The sequence below is a fragment of the Myotis davidii genome, unplaced genomic scaffold (genome assembly GCF_000327345.1).
Source record: "Myotis davidii unplaced genomic scaffold, ASM32734v1 scaffold240, whole genome shotgun sequence".
In the NCBI taxonomy this organism is placed as follows: domain Eukaryota; kingdom Metazoa; phylum Chordata; class Mammalia; order Chiroptera; family Vespertilionidae; genus Myotis; species Myotis davidii.
This window is the reverse complement of record NW_006292334.1, coordinates 2,935,803-2,949,583: the sequence shown is the minus strand read 5'-3', so window position 1 is coordinate 2,949,583 and position 13,781 is coordinate 2,935,803. Positions and strand designations below refer to the sequence as shown.

The 13,781-nt window shown below is 35.8% G+C and overlaps 1 protein-coding gene and 1 pseudogene across 1 annotated transcript in view; both read left to right on the top strand.

The window, feature by feature from the left end:
• The window catches only part of PTCHD4 (patched domain containing 4), a 166,799-nt gene that overhangs the window by 78,136 nt on the left and 74,882 nt on the right, over window positions 1-13,781 (top strand). The window lies entirely within an intron of this gene.
• On the top strand, window positions 7,533-8,807 carry LOC107183401 (annotated as a pseudogene).

Sequence of the window (13,781 nt, the reverse complement as noted above, 5' to 3'; positions counted from 1 at the left end):
AACTAACTGTTTTAATGTCATGCTTTTATACTGCTCTCAGGATGCCTGTCTGGGCTGTAGGAAAACTAAATATTCAAACTGCTGAAAACTAAACCCTTCTCTTCTGAAATTCAAAAACATTTTCATAAATCCAACATTGGCATTATAAGACAGAATGAAAAAACTTCCTTTAGTCATCTTCTTTTATTATGCTAAAACTATTTTTTCTGTTGCAGAAAAAAAGCAAAAATAAAAATAATCCACAAACTTTAGTATCCAAACAACTTTTTACCTTCCTCCATTTTACCTCTTACATAATTCTCTTGCTTTTGTAGGTCATTTATTTTTCTTAAAAAAAGTTTTTATTGATTTCAGAGAGAAGGAGGGAGAGGGAGAAAGATTGACACATCAATGATGAGAGAGAATCACCAATTTGCTGCCTCCCGCACACCCACTACTGGTGATCAAGCCTGCAACTTGGACATGTGCCCTGACCGGAAATTGAACCATGACTTCCAATTTTTCGGGTTGATGCTCAATCACTGAGCCACACTGGCTGGGCTATTTTACTTTTGTTGTCTACATTATTTTATTCTAACTTTTATAAATATGTAATCTATATAACTATTCTTCCAAATGTACCTCTATATTTAATTATATTAATTTACTTTAATTAAATTAATGATATTTAATTATTTAATTCAATTCCATTGTCAAGGCATTAAGAGCTTATTTACTCTCCGCTGCCATGTACATAATATATATTATTTTATAGTCCTTTTAAAACATTTTCAAAATTATTTATCTTGATAGGCATTGGATCCCCTCAAATATAATATAATCTTGTTTGCAAGTAAGTTTATACTACATTCATGAGTTAATTCATTATTTCATTCCAAATTTTTATTGAGCATGTATTATCTGCTAGGGATTATGCTATGTAGTGGGGGAAATGTGATAGGCAAGAGTGATGTGATCCCTTCATTCATTGAGATTAAGTTTTCATTTTTATACCTATGGAAAAAATCAGGAGTGATTTAGGATTCAATCTGATATATTTTGCAGAGACAAAATAGTAAGCACCAGAAAGGGGCCATAAACAAGAAAGTTCAAATTGTGATTGATTTGTTAAAGAAAATTCAAAGGGAGGTGGGACTTCATATCAGCTTCATAGACAAAGCTTCTTTTTTAAAAAAAATATATATTTTATTGATTTTTTACAGAGAGGAAGGGAGAGAGATAGAGAGTTAGAAACATCGATGAGAGAGAAACATCGATCAGCTGCCTCCTGCGCATCTCCTACTGGGGATGTGCCCACAACCCAGGTACATGCCCTTGACCAGAATCGAACCTGGGACCTTTCAGTCCGCAGGCCGACGCACTATCCACTGAGCCAAACCGGTTTTGGGTAGACAAAGCTTCTAATTAGAGATGCTGATACAGACATTTTTAATAGCTATTCTGCTTTTCTAATCACCGAAAGCAACTAAAGAGTCACCACCCCAAGCCATAAATTGAAAATATCCGCTTTATTGGAATAAATTGAAAGAGAATGAAAGACTTAACCTGTATCCAGCTCCTTGGTTTTAAGATTCCTTGACTACTAAATGTCACAATTCTGAGAAGAGCTCAAACCATCCTAATATTTGACATGTAGAATGACATGTGGAAGCCGAGGCCGGCCTTGGGAGAGTCAGAGCAATGCCCCATAAGAACTCAGTCTAATGCAAAATGTTAGGAAAATGGAGCAAAGGTAAAATTAGTCTTTCTTGGTGAAGGAAGGCCTAGGTGAGGACTGGAGGGGAGCAATGTGGACTATCCTTCACCTAGGGAGCCCATCCTTTCAGGAGGGTCTCAGCCATCGGACCTCGTGAGTGCCAAAAGCTAAATGAAGATTCTTGGACCAGGATAGAGGACACGGAGGATTTAGTGAGGGAGGTTCTAAGATGTACAGCTCAAACTGAACCTGGGAGATGACAAATCTCGCTTCTGCTGACACCCTCTCCAGTTGCTCTAATAGAATCACCTCCCTTCTGTAACCAGAGAGGTGCCAGCTCATAGAATGAAGGAGAAAAGAATATAAGCAAGATGTAGATGATGGCGTTCTGCCAGAGGAGCCATTTATCACAGAAAATGAAAATCTCAAAGCATACTCCATAGAAAAAACAGTGATTACAAAAAATGTGAAAAATAGACAAAAGAAAACAGAAAAACTGAAGAGACAGCAAAAAGAAGGAAAGCAAGCTGGCAGAGCTTGGGGGAAAAATAATGGAGGGAAAAAACTAAAACTATTATTGGAACAAAATACAAAATAAAGAAGAGTGAAAATACAGAAACACAGCACAAACTTGAGAATATCAAACAAAATGAAATAAAAAAGAACAAAAATAGGAAAGCAATTAGAAAGATGATTAAGATGGAGACAAAGGGATCAACATAATGATAAGCTGTGATTCTGAAGAAAAAACATAGAAATATGGAACAAATAAAATATTCATAATTATCCCAATTTTCTTTCAAGCATTAATATTAAAGATAGATGATCTCTGGTGTCTAGTAGCTCAGAACACAGAGCTAATATGACCCCTTGAAATAGAAGGTCCTTTATAAAATGTCATTAAAAAAGAATCTAAATGTAAAGAACTCAGAATTGAGAAACCATGATAAAACCATTTAAATATAGAACCAAAGATACAAATTCCTATAATTATAGATATAGAATTGAATGCAACTACATAAATCTCAAAATTGTAAAACATATAGGGTATCCCCAAAAATGTACACACACACACTTTGAATAATTATAAAGGCAGTGTTTATTAAAATACATTTAATTTTCAAAATTGAGCTATAAGCTATTAAAGTATGTATACATTTTGGGGGACACCTTCTGCATAATAAACTGGAGAGGAGGAAAGAACTGTGTGTACCTCTTGCCTTTCACAATGGGGAATATACCGATAGTGCTTAGTGATGCAATATGAAATTTTATAAATGAGCTGATATATTAACTTTTCCTAACTTTTTATCACTTTTACTTAGAAGAATTATTTAGAAACTTTATAATTATAAGCATGTCATATGAAGCTTAGCGGTTTATTTTGAGGAACATATTTAAAGATAAGATGTGACATTGCATTAAGTTACCAAATCATTGAGCAGTTGTCATTGACACGAAACAAGTGTATCTAAAACATTACTTAAAATGATTTTTTGTATAATCAAATCTCATTTCTTTCTAAATTGATTGAATGATAAAGGGTATTTTTAAATTTTTAAGATGAACAGTTATGGAGAAAAGAGTGTTAAGAATGACAAAGCCCTGCTGGTGTGGCTCAGTGGTTGAGTGGTAACTCAGGAACCAAAAGGCCACTGGTTCTATTCCTGGTCAGGGCACATGCCCATGTTACGGGCTTGATTCCAGGTAGGAGGCATGCAGGAGGTAGCTGATTGATGATGTTTCTCTCTCATCAATGTTTCTATCTCTCCAAAATCCATAAAAAAACACATTTTAAAAAAGAATGGCAAAAATGGGATTGAGAATATAGAGAAAGAAGAACTGAATATGAAGACATTTGGAATGGCACTATGCAAGTACAACATGCAGCAATTTTTTTTCATGTGTGTTACCTGCCTTTGAGTCAGCTTTGACTTTTAGAGACCCTATGAATGAGTCAGCAAAAAAGAAGAAAAGCAAGCTGGCAGAGCTAGTGGGGGAAAAATAATGGAAGGAAAAAAACTAAAACTATGAATGAGTGACGTCCACAATGTCTTCTCCTCAGCTGTCTTACTCAGCTGCTGTAGGCTCAGGCCTATGGCTTCTTTTATAGTCAGTCCATTGCATATTTAGTCTTCTTTTTCTGCTGTTTTCTATTTTTCCTGGTTCAGGGTGGGGCAAAAGTAGGTTTACAGTTGTTCATATAGAAAATAGTATAATAATTAATAAATACTAAGATAAGAATAAACTCTGTGTTTTGTGTACTCACAACTGTAGACCTACTTTTGCCTCACCCTGTATTACTGCCTTTTCCAAGGAACCCTGCCTTCTCATGATGTGCCTGAAGTAAGACAGCTTCAATTCTATTATTTTTTAAAAATATATATATTTTATTGATTTTTTACAGACAGGAAGTGAGAGGAATAGAGAGTTAGAAACATCGATGAGAGAGAAACATCAATTCAGCTGCCTCCTCCACACCTCTTACTAGAGATGTGCCCGCAACCAAGATACATGCCCTTGACGGGAATTGAACCTAGGACCCTTGAGTCCACAGGCCAATGCTCTATCCACTGAGCCAAACCAGTTAGGGCCAATTCTGTTATTTTTGCCTCCAGTGATGTTTTAGGCTTCATCTGTTGTAGGACCCACTAGTTTGTCTTTCTGGTGGTTCGGGATATCTGTAGAGCTCTCCTCTACCACCATATTTCAAATGAATCAAAATTTTTTTTTCCAATCAGCTTTCTTCATGTCCAACTTTCACATCTGTACATAGGAGTTGGGGGTATGAGGATGTGGATGATCTTAACCTTGGTCTCTAATGGCATATCTTTGCTCTGGTGATCTTTCCTCATTCTTCCATTGCTGCCCTTCTGAGTCTCAGCCTTCTCCTGAGTTCTTGGCTGCAGTCTCCATCTGCATTGGTTACTGAACCAAAATAAACAAAATCTTTAAACAAGTGCAATGGCTTCATTGTCTATGTTAAATATGTGTATTTCTTCTGTAGTCATGATTTTTGTCTTCTTATTCTTCAAATGCCGTCATTCTTTGGCACTTTCTTCTTTCACTTTCACCAGAAGTCATTCAAACTATTGCCTTTTGCCAGTAAGATGGTGTCATCTGTGTATCTTAAGTTACTAATATTTCTTCCACCAATTTTCATTCTTCCTTCCTCTAAGTCTAGCGCAGTTTTTCATCTAGCCCAGATGTTTTCATCACCAAATAAAAATTGTAGCATACCAACATGTGAATATAAAAATGGGGGTTTGTGGCCTAAAGGTCATGGGGTTTACTCTTATTTTAGATAAGGGTAAGCCTATCCTTATTCTATTTAAGTGCCATAAAAATCATCTTCCTTCATGTTTTAATATTCTTAAACATAAAATAGAATTACCTCCTTTCATGGTTAAGAGAATGTGTTTGAGAAACATTTGGAATCTGTGCATGGAATAATTGAATATAAATAGATATTCTCATTGTTCTGGCCCTAGAATAGCCAGGTATACAGTGTATTTTAAAACCTAGTGTGTGTGGGGGGCAGGAGGTAGTGGTGAGAGATCAACCAAAGGACTTGAATGCATACATATAAGCATAACCAATAGACACAGACAACAGGGGGGTGAGGGCATGGGCTACTTTGGACAATAATAAAATTTAAAAATAAATAAAACAATGGTCAAAACCTAAAAATAATAATAATAAAAAATAAAAAATAAATAAAACTTAGTAGAAATAAGACTACTTTCTTGAAAAACAGTATTACTTTCCAGGAAAGAGTATTTGTTCCTTGGACATCAAAAAATGCAGCAAAGCCTTAACCGGTTTGGCTCAGTGGATAGAGCGTTGGCCTGCAGACTGAAAGGTCCAGGGTTTGATTCCGGCCAAGGGCATGAACCTTGGCTGTGGGCACATACCCAGTGGGGGGTGTGCAGGAGGCAGCTGATCAATGTTTCTCTCTCATTGATGTTTCTAACTCTCTGTCCCTGTCCCTTCCTCTCTGTAAGAAATCAATAAAATATATTTTAAAAATGCAGCAAAGAGAATATATGAATTATTGTGATTGATTTTGTGAACTTATAGGAAATATAAACTTAGAGCATTTTAGATTTATATAGTGCTTTCCTTATGGGCTGGGCTCTTATCCAATTAAAAAAAATTATTGATTGATTTTTAGAGAGAAAAAGAGAAAGGGAGGGAGGGAGAGAGAAAGATTTATTGTTCTACCTCATAGAGTTAAGAACAGTGCCTGACACATAGTAAGCACTCAATGAGTGCTATTATTATTGTCATCATCATTATCACTATTATTTCAGTTACTAAAATGCTGATGTGACCATATTGTACATATAATTTTATTCACCTCTCTAATTATTTTCTTATGATAAATTCCTAAAAGTGAAATTGCTAAGTCAAAGGATATGTGCACTTTTAATAACATTGGCAAATTACTTTTTAACAAGGTTAAGTTAATTTATCTTCTCAGCAGGGCTTAACAGTCAGTGTCTGTTTCTTCCAATTCTCACTAATTCTCGATAATTTCATTTTAATAACTGATGAGAACTTAAATAGCAAGAAATGCTATTACAGTTTCATTTTAACTTTTTTTAAGTTGTTGAGTTGAACTTTTAAAAATTAAGGTATAACTCACATAGAACAGTGTATTAGTTTCAGATGTACAACATAATGACTTGATATTTGTATATGTTGAGAAATGATACTACAATGAGTCTAGTTATAGCCATCAGTATACTTAGCTATACATAATTTTTTATGAGAGTTTTTAAAAATATTTTTATTGGTTTCAGTGAGGAAGGGAGAGGGAGAGATAGATAGAAACATCAATGATGAGAGAGAATCATTGATTGGCTGCTTTCTGTAAGCCCTGCATGGGGGATTGAGCCCACATGTGCCCTGACCGGGAATTGAACTGTGATCTCCTGATTCATAGGTCAACACTCAACCATGGAGTCACACTGCCTGGGCTTGATGAGAATTTTTAAGATTACTCTCTTAGCAACCTTTGAATATGTAATATAGTTTTATTAACTATAGTTGCTATGTTGTACATTACATCACCGTGACTTATTTGTTTTATAACCGGAGGTTTGTACCTTTTGACTCTCTTCATCTATTTAGCTCACTCCTCTATTACTTGTCTCTAGCAACCACCAATATGTTCTCTGTATCTATGACCTTGAGTGTTTTTTGTTGTTGTTGTTTTGTGGTTCCTCCCTCCCTTCCTCCTCCCTCTCTCCCTCTCTTCCTTCCTTCCTTCCTTCCTTCCTTCCTTCCTTCCTTCCTTCCTTCCTCTCTCTCTCTCTCTCTGTCTCTCTGTCTCTCTCTCTCTCTCTTTCTTTCTTTCTTTCTTTTTGTAGATTCCACATATAAGCGAGATCATGGAGTATTTGTCTTTATCTGTCTGATTTATTTCACTTAGCATAATCCTGCAATGTTATTGCAAAGGGAAAATTTCATTCTTTTTTATGTTGAATAATTTTTCATTGTATATATCTCTACCACATTTTCTTTGCCCAATCATCCATCTGTGAACATTAGGTTGTTTCCATACCATGGCTACTGTAAATAATGCTGCAATGACCTTGGGGTGCATTTAACTTTTTGAACTAGTGTTGCTGTGGTTTTTGTTTTTTTCCATTGTCTTTGGGTAAATAGCCAAAAGTGAAATTGCTAGATCAGATGCTAAACTTTTTGAATCTCCTTATTGGATATTTATACTCTTTGCTATTTTAAAGTGGGATATATTAATTGAACTATTAATTTGTAATGACCCACATTTATAACATAAATGCCTCTGGAAGTATTGATGCATTGAGACATGAGCAGACTTGCAGCCAGACAGAATTCACTTCTCACCTGGGAGCAGGAAGCTGAGAAGACTTTAAGGAAGTTGTCATTTCTCTCTGTGGAGGTAGGATTGTGTGTTTGCTCTTAGAAGACAGCCAGGAAAGCATCCATTTTCTAGGTACTGAACCATACCTATTAAGGGCTTTTAAGGTTGTGGGGACTCCAGCTACAAGCTGAGTGAAGTGTGTAAAATGGGACAGTTTCCGGAAGAGCTTTATCAAAGTAAAAGAACATAAGAAATTGGAGAGTGATGTCTCTTGTAAAAATCCCAAAATGGTATTGCCAAGTTGGAAGAACAAGACAGACAAGACATCTGGGAGATGGATGATGACTGAAAGGGGGCAAACAGGAGATCAGACAACAGAGAAGTTGAAGGCTTGTTTGGGGACCAATCTAAAAAATATTATCTATCTCTTCTGGTGCCCATCTTGCATAAATGACCCAGGATGTCTATGTAAAATTGGAGTAGTATTTGATTCACTATACCCTTTTCAAGAGCATGATTTCCCTGTTTATCTTTGTATTCAGAATGTTAAGATTATGCCAAATTCATAATAGGGGTGTAAGAAATATTACTAGTTCAACTTAAAAAATAGATGTAGTAGAACAGTTAGCAAAAGGCCTAGGAAGGTACAGCAATGATGCATGGATGTTTGGAAAAAAAGAGGAATGGAGCTCTTTGCCACATCTACTGTGAGGATGAAGAAATTAGACTGTCGACATCCCAGAAAATGTGGACATCACTCTGAAGGGATGCACAGTTATTGTGAAGGGCCCCAGAGGCAACCTGTGGAGGGACTTCAACCACATCAATGCAGAGTTCAGTCTTGCTTGAAATAAAAAGAAGAGGCTCCGGGTTGACAAATAGGGAAACAGAAAGGAACTGGCCATGGTTCTCATTATCTGCAATCATGTACAGAACAGGATCAAGGGTGTTAAACTAGGCTTTTGTTAGAAGATGAGGTCTGTGTTCACTCACTTCCCCATCAAGGTCATTATTCAGGAGAATGGCTCTCCTGTTGAAATCAGAAATTTCTTGGGTGAAAAATACATCTGCAGAGTTCAGATGAGTTCAGGCTTTGCTTGTTCGGTATCTGAAGCCCACAAAGATGAGTTGATTCTTGAAGGAAACGATATTGAACTTGTATCAAATTCAACTGCTTTGATTCAGCAAGCCACAACAGTTAAAAACAAGGATATCAGAAAATTTTTGGATGGGATCTATGTTTCTGAAAGGAACAGTTAAAATAACAATTTAGCAGGCTGATGAATAAGATCTAAGTTGTCCAGCTATAGAAATAGCAAGATGCGGAATGATTTGTCACACTTACTTGCATTATTTTAAAGATGCAATAAAAGGCTTGTATTGGAAAAATAAAAGAGGAATGGAAAACAATGGAATATGGTTATCAAGGTCAACCTCACCAAATAAAAATGATACACCAAAGGCAAGGCAAATTTAATAGATAGGCTTAAGGATTGAGAAATCAATGCAAACCAAGAAGATTGGGAATACAGACATTAGAAAACAACAAAGGGGTATTTCGAAATTGGGATGAACATCTGTCTCATATGTGCATATATGTTATAATCTATAACAGGATACATCTTCCAAGTGGATCAGTCATTCATGTATTTACCCAATAACTATACATTGAGCAGGCATCATGTGGCAGAATATGCTACTCACTGGGCATATGATGGTGAACAAGGTACATTCTATAACTTCAAAAAGCAAACAATTACAACACTATAAGGCCATGATGAGATTATGAGTTTTTAAATGAGTTTCAATGGACAAGCCTAGCCCAGCCATGGAGATGATGCAGGCTTCCCAGGGGAGATGAGAAAATAGGGCTATTGTGATGAATGACTAGTTGAGCTGAGGGAGGGAGAGTTAGAGTGTAAAGCCCTGAAAGGGGCAGCAGAAGGCACCCCAATATAGAGTTGAGAAAGATTTGGAGGATTCGCTCAGGAAACCTCCTGCAATTTGGTGTGCATGAAATCTGGAGCGTGCATAAGAAGCAGGCATATAATTGATTGGATTTTTTAAAAATTTAACCACCAATTGTATCCTTAGTGGCATGACCTAAAATAAGTACAATTCTTAAATATTATTTTAGAATTGCTGTAAGTATAGTGAGACATAAAGTCAAAGATTGGCTAGAACATGTTGAGAATGTTTACATTTTACTGGAATATTTGAGTGTAGCCACAGAAATGTAAGTTCCATGACAGGCCGAACTCAACTATTATTTTTCCCCATTGAATCCCCAATATCTGGAATTATGCCTAGTAAATAAATATCTGTTGATGGAAAGTAAAGGAATGAAAGAAGCTGCCACAACTTGACAAATGTTTAACATGAAATGCTTTAAATTCCAGATTGGTCTCCGGCTGATATTTTTGCATTTACTTGCCTCCTTCTCTGTTCACGAATAATTTGTGGTCAGCAAATAAAAGTCAATGTTAATATTAGCCTACATTAAACACAATTAGCAAGGAAAATCTTCAAGAAATAAAAACATCATGCCTTCTAAAATCAAATATTTTTCTTAGGTTATTTCAGTGTTCTCCACCAGGGACAATATCCTCCTCCCCCCCCAACACACACACACACACACACACACACACACACACACGTGATATTCAGCTCAAGACATTTTTTATTGTCAGGACAGGAAGAATGCTACTGGCATCTGGAGGGTAGAAACAGGGATGTTCATCAACATTCTAAAACACACAGGATGCCCCCTCACAACAACAACAAAAAAATATCCAGTCCAAATGTCAGTCATGCTAATGTTGAGAACTCTTGGATATTTTAAATCAGGGTCTCTACTTATTTGGCACAGATTACCAGTGGTGGTTTTAGTTTTAATGCTTAGCACTCTTCTAGCTCTTAAAGTCTGTGTTTTTATTACAGAAAATGTGTTTGACTCTTTAACCTAACAAAATATAGTAGAAGACATAGATGAGAAAATGGATTTTGGCTCTTGAACAAAGTGTGCATGGAAGACTTAGCCATTTGCCTGCTGCTAAAATGAGATAAAATATTGGAGCCAATTTTTTTCTTGTTTTCTTTCCAGGAAACAAGATCACTGTATTTTCATTTTTTTTAAGGAAAGGTGGTAATACTTCACTCGCAGTTATTGATAAATAATGGGAGATTTTAAGCACTGACTTACTAGAGCTTTTTAAAACACATCTTTCACTTTTCCTTTGTTCTTTAGAATTGGATTTTTATATAAACTCTACCTCTAGAAGTATAAGAATTTATAACCAAGGTTGGTCTTCATTTTTGGCTATAGTACCAGCAGTAGTTAACCACTGGTAGTGGATAAAGTACTAAAACAATTTCTATACGATAGACATAGAGCTTCTGCTCTAAGCCTCCTCACTATCATCCCCAGTGAACCAGCCCCACTACAGACCCTTCTCCATCACCCCACACTTCAGCAATTACAGGGTTACATAATACCTGCCCTATTAAGTGCCTTTTAGCTCCAATATCTTCTGTTCTGATTGGCTGATTCCAACAGCACTCCCAGCCTCCCCAAGTTGTTAAATACTTTGAATAGTGTTTTGATTATATCACCAGCTATAACCTTGGTAAGGTAGTTCTGTCATTACTATTGGTGGAGGTGGTGCTTATCTTCAATGCCAATAAGTAAAAGTAGGTGAAAAGCTCCTTTTCCTTGATATCTAGGTATTTGTTTAAATGTTTTCAAGGAAAACAGAAAACCTCAGATATGAACCAAAATTTGGTCTTCCACATTATCTTCCTTTAAGTTCCAGGGAATATATCTATAGCATTTGGCAAATAAATTTTGGTAAAAAAAATCATGACTATTCTGTTCAGGTTCATTTCAAATGTGCAAGACACAGAGAATTATAAATAATAGTGTAAATGAGCACAATTTCTGACTCATAGGAATAAAAAAGTAACAATAATGTTTACATGGAAAAAAATAGTGAGGAAATGAGCAATATGACATGAGTGGTTTAATTATGGAGTACTAAATCCATATAATGAGTGATTAAATATACAAACATGATAAAAAGGGAATATCACTCAACTTTCAGGCACTAAAATTCATGAAAAGAGATCTCTTCAATTTTAAAATTAAAGATATTTTAATACTAATGCCATTGTTATTTTTATAAGTTTAATCAATACAAAAAGTACAGACAAGAGTAAAAAATAATTCCAAGTCTCACCACTCATAAAAATTATTGACAACTGGTGAACCTTGATCTACATGTTGCTTAATGTACTTAGGCAGACATGATGGATGGATGTATGGATGGATGGATGTATGTATGGATGGATGGATGGATGTTAGATAGAAAGATAGGTAGATAGGTTAAAAACAAAGTGATATTACGCTATGTTTTATTACAAACAATTGCATTTTACTTATTCTAAAATTTTAAAAAGCAAAATAATTTTTGGAGTTGAAATTTTTTTCTGAACTTTACACAGAGTTCAAAAAAGATAACAGATATTCCTTTCTAGAATTTTTATGGATACGAGAAAAATGCAAAATATTAGGAATTGACGTTTTTTAAATACTTGTTTCTCTTTTTAAGGCCATCCTTATGTTTTCCTTAATAGGAAACATTTGAAATTAGCACACTTTCTTATAGCTTCCTCTTTCCCAGCTCCTGAACTTTTTTACTTATTAATAACTTATGCTAATATAGCCATTATCCCCCAAGTTATTTAGGCTTAGTTCTGCATTTAAATGGAGTCCAGGCTCATCATCAGCCTTTTCGCTGAATCCACACATGATGTTTCTGCTGTTTCATGATTGATTTAAGAAGTGTACGGTGCCGGAACCGGTTTGGCTCAGTGGATAGAGCGTCGGCCTGCGGACTGAGGGGTCCCAGGTTCAATTCCGGTCAAGGGCATGTACCTGGGTTGAGGGCACATCCCCAGTAGCGGGTGTGCAGAAGGCAGCTGATCCATGTTTCTCTCTCATCGATGTTTCTAACTCTCTATCTCTCTCCCTTCCTCTCTGTAAAAAATCAATAAAATATATTAAAAAAAAAAAGAAGTGTACGGTATCTACCTACTTATGAGGGACTATGAGGGTTTATACCAGCTCTGACACACATGTTTACTCCTCACATTCTCTCGTTGTGGTTATATCATCATTTTTATTAAACCAATGGTCTGTGCTTATAATAATATGACTACAAACATTTTTGGAGTTCAGCCATGATTAAATTTCTATCCCATACAGATTTTTTCCACAAATTAGCAGTTTCCTTGCTTTTCTATGTTAGTATTGCTAATTCTTTCTTAACTTAGCATTATTTTCCACATGTCACAATGTTTTAAGTAATGGGTTAGGTCAGTTGTTTCCTCTCAAAGAAGTTGCTTCTAAGGAGCCTTCTGTCCTCCTGAGCCAGTCAACTGACTTCTCTCTAAGGCTGCAGCAACCTTGCCACCTCTGGTTGGATGTGACCCCTTTCTTCTATGTCCTATGATTTTGGTCCTATTTCCCAAATCTCATCTTCTTGTCTACATAGAGCACATTTTGAGCAAAGAGAGTTTGGAGGTAAACATTTGAAATCTTGCATATCTTAAATAGTTTTTTAAAAAATCTTTATTGTTGAAAGTATTACATATGTCCCCCTTCTTCCCCCATCAACCCTCTCCAGCCCTCATCTTATGCTTTAAAAGGTTTCCAGTTTGATTCCTGCCCAGGTCATGCCTGGGTTGTGGGTTTGATCCCCAGTCCCAGTCAGGGCACAACAGAAGGCACCTATTGAAGTCTCTCTCTCTCTCTCTCTCTCTCTCTCTCTCTCTCTTCCTTTCTCTAAGCATGTCCTCGAGTGAGGATTTTAAAAAATAATAATAAAATAAACAAAAGAAGTTGTGTGTCAACTTTCTCAAATTCTTCTTTTATTTTGTTTTAGCCTTGACAGTATTTAAGTCACAATTAATACTTGAGTTGCAGCTATCTTCTTGTTTTATTGAGGATAGTGTTTCCATAATTTTCATTTTCTCTTAATTCTGGTAAATCTCAAGGAAGGAGATTGGATTAAAAAATTGTATTCTTTCATCTTCAACTGAAATTTCAGCTACTGAGAATTTTAAATACCTTGAAGCTTTATGTATCCTAGCTTGAGGTAAAATCAAAATTCTTCAAGATTCCTGAAAATAATCTCCTTCTAATGGCTATGCAATTTTACTATATTTTTATTGTTT